Source organism: Sorex araneus, chromosome 4 (genome assembly GCF_027595985.1).
Source record: "Sorex araneus isolate mSorAra2 chromosome 4, mSorAra2.pri, whole genome shotgun sequence".
Classification (NCBI taxonomy): domain Eukaryota; kingdom Metazoa; phylum Chordata; class Mammalia; order Eulipotyphla; family Soricidae; genus Sorex; species Sorex araneus.
In genome coordinates, this window is record NC_073305.1 from 133,204,537 (window position 1) to 133,214,199 (window position 9,663).

At 57.6% G+C, this 9,663-nt stretch overlaps 1 protein-coding gene across 1 annotated transcript in view; it reads right to left on the minus strand.

Moving 5' to 3' along the window:
- The window catches only part of BEND3 (BEN domain containing 3), a 45,108-nt gene extending 36,413 nt beyond the window's left edge, over positions 1 to 8,695 (minus strand). The window contains exon 1 of the mRNA XM_055135733.1: positions 8,420 to 8,695. The gene's annotated coding sequence lies outside the window, so the exon portion shown is untranslated. The remainder of the gene's footprint in view (positions 1 to 8,419) is intronic.
- Positions 8,696 to 9,663: the final 968 nt, after the last annotated feature.

Sequence of the window (9,663 nt, forward strand, 5' to 3'; positions counted from 1 at the left end):
GTACGTTAGCCATTAGGTTTTCAGAGGGAGGTAAAAAAGATGCTTGAAGTGCATAGTTTTTTAAAGTGCAAAATTAAATGGGATGACTGAAAGCTTCGAGAAGCTTAGGAACTTTCAGACAGAGGAAACAAAGGAAGGGGAAGGGGGGTGAGATGAAGTAAGCGGAACATCCCCAAGCCAGCCCTTGCAGGAGGCCGGGGGCTCCGCTCCCCAGCCAGGGCGCTCTCAGGCCCCGCCCTCTTGGCACTGGCACGCTGCCCGTGGGACTCTGCTGGACATGTCTGCAATTTGTTTTTATTTTTAGACACATCTGTAAATGCAGTTGGGAAAATAGCAGTCCTCAATAAACCAGGGCAATTTTCTCCGAGCTTTCCTAAAGCTGTAATTGTCGACGCCTGTCATATTTGGTGGGAGTACAGCGCACATGCCTGCTGGCCAGAACCATCTCAGGCCACCCTCCCGAGGGGCCTCTGTGAATGGGACGGAGGGGAGGAGGGAAGGGCGTCTCCACCGAGGGGCTCTGTGCCTCTGCTCCCGGCGCCTGCCCCCCCACCCCCCCACCCCCGCCACCCCAGCAGCCAGAGTTCTGTTGCAGGGCCAGCAGGGAATCTAACCAGGACATCCAGACACTGGGTGCAGGGAGGGAAGGCGGAAGGGGGCAGGGGGAAGGGGGCAAGGGGAAGTGGGGAGGAGGAAAGGGGGAAGACAGAAAGGAAGAGGAAAGAATAGGAGGAAAGAAGAGAAGAGGGAGAGAGATGGTGGGGGGAGGAAGGGGAAGCGGGGAGGAGGAAGGGAAGGGAGAAATGGGAAGGAGGGCAGGCAGGCAGGTGGGAGCAGGGAAGGGGAGAAAAAGGATGAGGGGAGGAGGACAGGAGGGAGGAAAGGGGGGATGAAATGGGCAAGGAGGAAGGGAGAGAAGAATGAGGAGAGAGGGGAGGGAGGGGAGCAAGAGGCTGGCACTGCCCAGCAGATGCCCAGGGGACTGCCTGCCTGGACCTGGTGACTAATTCCCGGGAGGTATAAGCTGACCCTGCTCTGTGCTTCCCACTTTTCCGAGTGTAGTCAAGCAGCCACGGGAGCACAGCGCACATCAGCACTGAGCGGCCGTTCTTTGCTTGACTTGCTCTGTGCTCAAACCTGCAGCCCCCTGGACACGGTAAAAGATCAGGAAGTGATTTATTTGAGGGCACAACCAATGCATATGTGCGCTGATAGAGAAACTGCTCCACTGATCAGTGTTGGCAGAAAATCACAAACAGGAACAGTTGTTAGGGTTTTAAAAAAAAATCACGAGACACCCTCCTCCCCAATCCAAGCAATACCGAGTAGCTGAGGGGTTTTAGGTACCACCAGACCCTCCAGTCCCTGTACTGAACCGCTGGCACAGCTGACTGAAAACTGCACCCCCCCCCGCGCCCCCCCAAAAAATGTAAGCTCAGGCCGGAGAGGTAGTACAGAGGATAAGGAAGAGCTTGCCTAGCAGATGCCTAACCCCGATTTGATCCCGAGCACTGCATGTGGGCCCGGAGAACCACCAGGGGTCACTCCTGAGCCCAGAACCAGGAATAGTCCACACCTGGATGTGACCCAACCCCCACCCAGCAAAGAAACATTAAAGAGGGGCCAGAGCGATAGTACAGTGGGTTCAATCCCCCACGTCCAATATCCCCTAAGCACCGCAGAACCTGAGTGCAGAGCCAGAAGTAACAACCCCTGAGCATCGCTGGGTGTGACCCAGAAAGAAAAAAATTAAAAAGTAATATGAAAGAAAGAAAGAAAATCTTCCTAAGATCCAGTGAATCAGAAGATAGTTTCACTTAGAGAGCCAAAAAGCCTGTTTCTCTGTAATGAGAAGCCAAAAGTAAATCTCTGAAAGTCAACTAAGGGGCCAAAGCACTTGTCTTGCAAGCAGCTGACCCCATTTCAATTCCAACACCACATACGGTCCCCTGAGCACAGCCAGGAGGACCCCTGAGCACAGTGCCAGGCACAGTGCCAGGAGAATAAGCCCTGAGCACAGTCCAGTGTGACCCCCAAAACCCATAACTTAATATATAAATAGGCTTGTCATTGAAACTTCGGTGATGGGTATAGGGAGAGTCCTGCACGTGTAGCTTGGCATGGGGTGTAAAGCTAGACCACTGAAATTCCATAGAACTGCAGGGTAATGACAGAGATGAATAAAGGGGCTCAGCAGGAGCACTTGCCTTGCACATGCGAGTCCCTGGGGGTTCTGTCTCCGGGACTGAACAACATGACAAGTGCACGCGTGTGCACACCCCTCCCCCACGCACAGAGGTTCATAAAAGCCTGGCCACTCTGTGAGGAGGCGGCCAGTCCATGTTACTGAGCAGTGAAGCACCTCTCCTGTGTAACACCCGGCAGGCCTGAGGCCCGCACAGAGCACTGGCAGCTTGGCAGGAAGAGGGCACATGATGTGGCAGGGAGGCAGGGTCAGAAACCACAAGAGGTCTGGGCTGAAATCATGATCTGTAGGAAACAGTGGAGCACCCTGAAGAAGAAAAGCACAGAAGGAAGAGAGGCACAGCAGCCAAAGGGGGGTTGGGGGGAGGTCGAAGTATGGCCAGGGCATCAGGGAGCGACAACACAGCAGGGGGGGCGTTTGCCCTGCACACAGCTGCTGATCGAGTCCATCCTATTCCTGGCATCCCATATGGCCCCCCGAGCACCACCAGGAGCAATTCCTAAGGGCAGAGCCTAGAGGGTTTGGCCCCAAAACAAACATAAAGAGCAAGACATGCTCAGAGCACAGGTTTTCAACTCTGGGGCACAGGAAATTTTGGTGTGTCTAAATCCTATGCTATAATAGGACTGGAGCACAGCAGGTTGGGCGTTTGCCTTGCACTCGGCCAACCCGGATTTGATTCCTCCACACCTCTCGGAGAGCTCGGCAAGCTACAGAGAGTATCCCGCCCACACAGCAGAGCCTGGCAAGCTACCCGTGGTGTATTCGATATGCCAAAAACAGTAACAAGTCTCACAACGGAGACATTACTGGTGCCCACTTGAGTAAATGGATGAATAATGGGATGACAGTGCAGCGCTACCATACAATAAAATGTACAGAATCCAGCCACAACCATGCTCAAGGTCACTCTCCACACACTTGGACGAGCCTCACACATGAAGGAACTGGCAGAGGAACCCAGATGTGCGGAACCTGGGGCTGAAATCTCCAAGCCTGCTCGAATCGGGACTGGGCCTCCTCCATCCAGACTCGCCGTTTTCCAGCAGCTAGGCAGTCACACCCACAAAATGCCCCCTCCCTGCATCGTGTCCGTGCCGTGTAATCCAATCAACAGCCAAGATCCAGAGACTATAAAACTAAGCTCCCGGAAGCTTGTGGCCGCATGTGCAGCAGCGTGACCTCTTATAGCCTAGTTCTCCCTCTTGGAGAACCTGGCAAGCTACAGAAAATTTCCTGCCCACATGGAAGAGCCTGGCAAGCGCCCCATGGCGTATTCATATGCCAAAAACAGTAACAATGATGAGTCTCATTCCCCTGACCCTGAAAGAGCCTCCAATACGGCACCGTTGGGAAGGACGAGTAAAGAGAGGCTGTTAAAATCTCAGGGCTTGGACGAATGGAGATGTTACTGGGCCCACTCAAGCAAATCGATGATCAACAGAATGACAGAAATACAGTGAAAATGTACGGGAAGTGGGGGTGGGGAGGGGTGGTGGCATATACAGCTCCAACACTTGTTCCCATCCCTGCCATGGGGAAGAGGATACAGGGCGGGGGAAACACCTTGAAGGGAACGTAGGCTGTGCAGTGCATGCGCAAGGCCCTGAATTCGGTCCCTGCGAGGCCCTGACAGCACAGGACCTGGGCAGCAGCACCCATTGCTGGGCTGGAGCGAGCGGTCAGACGCACACAGAGTAGACGCCCCTCTTTCCTGGAGCTCTGTCTGGGAGCCTCCCACAAAACACTGGAGGAAAGAGCAAATACCCCAAAGAGTGATTTGACAAGAATTTATTTCCCCCAAACTACTTGTGTCAGTCAATAGAGGCACAACAAATACAGCAACAACCCTAACTCCACCACCTGTCTCCAAAGGGGCCAGAACAAAACGTTACACACCCCAACCTCCTGTTTTTGTTTTATTTGGGGGGAGGGGGATGAAGGGGTCACACCTGGCGATGTTCAGGGGACACATGGGATGCTGGGGATCAGGTCAGCCGCATGCAAAGCAAAGTCCTGCTGTAGTATCACTCTAGCCCTTCCTCCTCCTGAACTCCAATGCCAAATTATTTTTGCTGGTTGGCCAGCAGCCTCCTATTTCCTCAAAATGAGATGAGGCATTTGAAGGTTTTGATCTTAGTTTCTATCTAATTCAAGCTTGTATCATGGGCTGGAGAGAGAACATGGGTGAAGCACCTGACTTGCACGGAACCCAACCTGGCTGGATCCCTGGCACTAAAAATTGTCCCCCAAGCACACCTGAACTCAGAACCAGAAGTAGCCTCTGAATATCAACAGGTGTGGCCCAAATGCCACTATCTCCTCCCCACACCCCACACCAACAACCCAGGCTGGACAGTACCAATACTCAGGCACTCGGTGCCTTGCACACAGCTTCACTGGCCAAGCTCTGAATCTAGCACCACAGATAGTCTATCAATACCTCCCACCCCAAGCACTGCTGCACCCCACAACACCCCAAAAAAAAGTTTTTAAAGAAATTTTAGGGGTTGCAGCGATAGCATAGCGGGTAGGGCGTTTGCCTTGCATTCGACCGGCCCGGGTTCAATTCCCATCCCACATGGTCCCCTGAGCACTGCCAGGAGTGATTCCTGAGTGCAAAGCCAGAGTAACCCCTGAGCATCGCCCGGTGTGACCCAAAAAGCAAAAAAAAAAAAAAAGAAATTTTAAACAGGAACTGGTACAGTGGATTAAGGTGCTGGCTTGGCGTACGGCTGACTCAGGTTCAATTTCATATGGTCATCCTCATCCCCCCAAACCCCCAGAAGTGATTCCCGGCATAGAGGCCCTGAGCATCCAGGGGTGTGGCCCAAAAGAAAAGAAATGGGGGGAAAAAAATTAACAGGGGGGGAAAAAATCCCTTCTTGCTTCAGCATTCCACCCTGCTGAAAAAGTTTTTTCTCAGCATCACAAAAAGAGAATTAAGATTAAAAAGTGTCATTTCTGGGGGCTGGAGTGATAGTATAGCAGGTAAGGCGTTTGCCTTGCACACGGCTGACCCGGGTTCAAATCCCAGCATCAGCATCTCATATGGTCCCCCAAGCACCTCCAGGAGTAATTCCTGAGTGCAGAGCCAGGAGTAACCCCTGTGCATCGCCGGTGTGACCCAAAAACCAAAAACCAAAAAAAAAAAAAAAGTGTCATTTCTTTTGCTTATAAATGGACTAAAATGGAGAGTATTATGTTAAGTGAAAAGAGAAGGAGGGACAGGTATAGACCGACTGCATTCATTTGTGGGATTTTATATGTATATATGTATGTATGTATGTATGCACAGCATGAGACTAATATTAATATCCAAGGTGAGGGTAAACAGGGGAAGGGAGGACAGGTCAATGGTTGGAAGTTTGCCACAGAGTGGGGGGAGGGGAGAAGGTGAAGGGCATAGGTAAAGGGATATACCTGATATAACCTTTGCAAACCATAAGGCCTGAGAAAGGGGAGGGAGTGCCTGCCTAGTGACAGGCAGTGGGACAAAGGGTAGGGGGTGGGAGGGAAACTGGGACCACTGGTGGTGGGAAAAGTACACTGTGAAGAGACAGGTGTTAGAACATTATATGACTGAAATCCCCATGAACAACTTTGTAAATGTGATTCAATTTTAAAAAATTAAATGGAAAAAAAAGTGCCATTTCTAGGAGGAGAGAGGTTAGAGCTGGAGCAAATTTTCAAGTATAGGTCAGGGCAAGGCAGGATTCCCAGACACTGCCAATAAACAGTGTGCTCCCCCCACATACACTCAAAAAATAAATAAAAAGACATTCCGGCAAGGAGTTTAAGTTTCACCTAAGCAAGCCCCAGTCTAGACAGAATTTGAATTCTTCTCCTTATTAAGTCGACATTATTACTCTCTTGCTCATGGAGAGGGTGTTCAGGAACCAAGAAGTGACCCAATGTGACAGCGACAAGAAAACGAGTCTTTGAATGGTTACTGGGATGTGGATGTGTCTGCAGGTAAGTAAGACTGCTGCTAAGTGCTTTGTCCGTGTGCGGGGTGTATATGTAGGGTAGGGGGCATTGACGAGTTTTCTATTAAATTACTTCGAGGAGGGGCTGGAGCAATAGCACAGCGGGTAGGGCGTTTGCCTTGCACGCGGCCAACCCGGGTTCGATTCCCAGCATCCCCTGAGCACCGCCAGGAGTGATTCCTGAGTGCAAAGCCAGGAGTAACCTCTATGCATCGCCAGGTGTGACTCAGAAAGCAAAAAAAAAAAAAAAAAAAAAAAATTACTTCGAGGAGGGAGGGGGCTGCCTCTCTGGCAAAATCCACAGTTCTCAACACAGGTGGGTGCGCTGTGATTCATCTACTAAGGGCAAGAGCCCGGCCGCTCGTGGGAACGGGCTTGCTTCTAGAATCCAGGGGGCTCTTAATTTATGGAACAAGAGTTTACTGAGCACCTACTAAATGTATCAGAGGCTGGGTCGTGCAAACCTCAAGAGTTTAAGAAAGGCAAGACTCCTGCAAAGGGATACTCACAACAGCTATAGGAAACCGGAAACTCGGGATGCAGGATTTAGAGAAACAAACAACCCCCCACCCCCGCAGGAGGTGGGGTTGGGGGAGTACATCACAAAAGAAATCTCCAATCCTGCCCCCCCTTATCTCCGGGGATCCGCAGACAGCTCACTTCCGAGCCTCAGTTTCCTGCACTTCGGGCCCTGCAGCGCCTTAGACTTGTGCAACTTCCTTGAAGAGGAGCAAAGTTGAGGGGCTGGATAGAATGCGGGGGATTAAGGCGCTCAGGGCCACCCAGGTTCGACTCCCGGCACGGCCTGTGGCCTTTGGTGTTTCGCCCCCGCCCCCGGACCCTCTCCCCAGCAGCGCTGGGAGTAAATCCCCGAACACCGCTGAGGTGAGATCAACACCCCAGCCCCCCCGCTCTCACTAACTCCCCACGTCCCCCAAAACAGGCTAAGGAGGACATTGCCGACCCCCCCCCCCAAGTGCGGAACCCAGTTCCACGAAAGGCATAGCCCGGTCGGCCTGTGCGTGTTTTCAACTCCTTCCAGACGGGGTCACCTGAGCCATCTAGACCCGATGACCTCCTCTGCCAACACACCTGTTGAAAAGGAAAGGACGAGGTCGCGGCACGGGAGACCCTCGCCCGTTTTTCGCAGCGCGCCTTGCCGACCAGTGCCAGATCTGCGTGGGAAACCACGTTTTCGAAAAAAAAAAAAAAACCCAAACAGCGCAAGGTGGTCACGAGGGCGCCGGGCACCCCGCGTGCCAAGCTCCGCGGCCGGTCCGCCAGGCCTCGCTCCAGCCGGGGTCCACCCGTCCCCCCCTCCCCCACACCATGCGCCGGGCCCGCCCCCGGCCTCCTGGGCAGCAGCGGGAACCCGCGAAGCACGCCGTGGACAGCCCGGGAGGGAGCGCTGCGCCCCCTGGCGGCGGGGCTCGTCCCTGCCCGCTCCCGGCCGGCCTCGCTCCATTTGCAGCCTCCGGAGGCAACGTCCCCTCGGCGCGGCGGGTCCCCGGGCCTGCAGCTCGCGGCTCGGCATCTCCCTGCAGTCCCCGCCCCTCGGCTCCGACACCCCTTTCTCCTCCGCCTCCTCCGCCGCCTCCTCCTCCACGCCGAGCAGTGTCCCCCACCCCGCGCCACCGCCAGCCAGCCGGCCGAGCACGAGCGCCGAGGCGCCCACCGCGCCCGAGCCTTCCGGCGGCCCCGGCCGCTCCATCGCGGCGGCCGCGGCGGGGGTGCGCGGGGCCCGGCGCGCGGCGCGAGTGGGGCGCGGCGAGGCGGCGGCGCGGACCGTTCCACTCCGCGTCCCCCCGCCCGCGCCGCCGCCAGCCCTCGGAGGCCCCCCGCGCGAGCGCGGCGACGGCGCGCGTGCTTCCCCCCCCACCCCCCGGAACGCCATGGTGCCGCCGCGTTCCGAGCGGGCACAAAGGGGCGCGCGCGGCACAATGGGCGCGGCGAGCCCGTGGGCGCCCGGGGTGCCCCGGCTCGGGCGGCTCGGCTCGGCCCCGTGCGCGGGGGTAGGCGCCGCTCCTCCCGGCGGGCACGCTCGGAGCCGCCGCGGCGGCAGCCGCCCCCCCTTCCCCGCGTCCCCTCCCCTGCTCCCGCCCCCCACCCCGGCATGGATGTTGCAGCCACCACACTCTCCCGTCCGTGTGCCGCCCCGGAGCTGGAGCCGGAGCCGCCGCCGCCGCCGCCGCCGCGCGGCCGGCTGGATCCGCCCCGCACTTACCTGGGACACGAGTTCTGGACTTTGCAGAGCGGGCCCGCGCCGAGTTTGGGGCGCCACGTGGGGAGGGGGGGAGAAGCGCGGGGCCGGGGAGTGGGGGCGCCGCGCGCGCCGAGAGGGGCCTGGCCGGGGCGGCCCGGGGAGGTGCTGGGGGTTGGCGGGCGGGCGCCGTGTATTTTCCCCTCTTTGTGTGTGTCCGTGCGCTGCGCTCTCGCGTGACGTGACGGGACTCCGTGTGTCATTTCCGCACAAGGACACAAGAGCCCCCGCTGCAGTGGAACCACAACCCCTCCGCCCCCACCCCCGGCCCGCCCCTCCCCCTCAGCGGGGCACACGCGGGACCGGCAGCGGCGCTCGGGCGTGAACGGCCGCGGCGGGGAGCTTGGGGCGCGCGCTCCGGGGAGCCCGGCGGGCCCGGCGCGCTCGGCCGCCGCCGCCGCCGCGCCGCTCCACGTGGGCCCGCGCGCCCGCTGCCTCCTGCGCCGGGGCGGGGGGCGCGGGGGGCGCGCGGCGGCCACGCACCCACGGCGCGCCCGCCACCGCCGCGCCGCCCAACAACAATGTCCCCGGCACGCAACGTGCGTCCTCTCCGCGCCACTCATTTCTCTCGAAAACGTGCTCTCGGACCCGAGGAGTTTTGACCCGAAAACCCCTTTTTTTTTTTCTTTTTTAAATTTAAATGTTTTCGCCCCCTCACTTATTTTGGGGCAGGGGTGCTTTGCTTTTGTTACTTTCTTTTCCGCGGGACGCTTAAGCGTGCGGGGTTGACTGTTCCCTCCCCTCGCACCCGCAACTTCTCCCGCATGAGGGGGGCAGCCGAGCCAGGAGGACCCGGGCCCACCGTCTCAAGCCCCCCAACTCCCACCCCCACTCCCCCCCCTCCCCGGAGTGTTTCTGAGCCGCGCCGGGCACAAAAGCGCCGGGGAGCGCGCGCGCGCGCGGGCAGCCGGGTGGCCCCCTCCAGCCCCCGGCATGCAGCCGGGCGGACCGCGGGAGAGCGACCCCGGTGCTGGGAAACGCCGGCGCTGGCCACTCCCCCCGCCCGGCGGGGTGGCCGCCCTGGGTTGCTGAGGCTCGGAGCTCGGTATCCGCCTTCGATTCCCAACTCCCCAAGTTGGGCTTGTTTTCTGTGGGTTTTTTTGGTTTTTTGAGGGGTGCGCAGCGAGAAACTCAGAGGCGCGTCCGCGCGCCGGACCCGCCCGCCACCGACGGGCCCACGAGACCACGGCAGCGAGCGCTTAAAAATA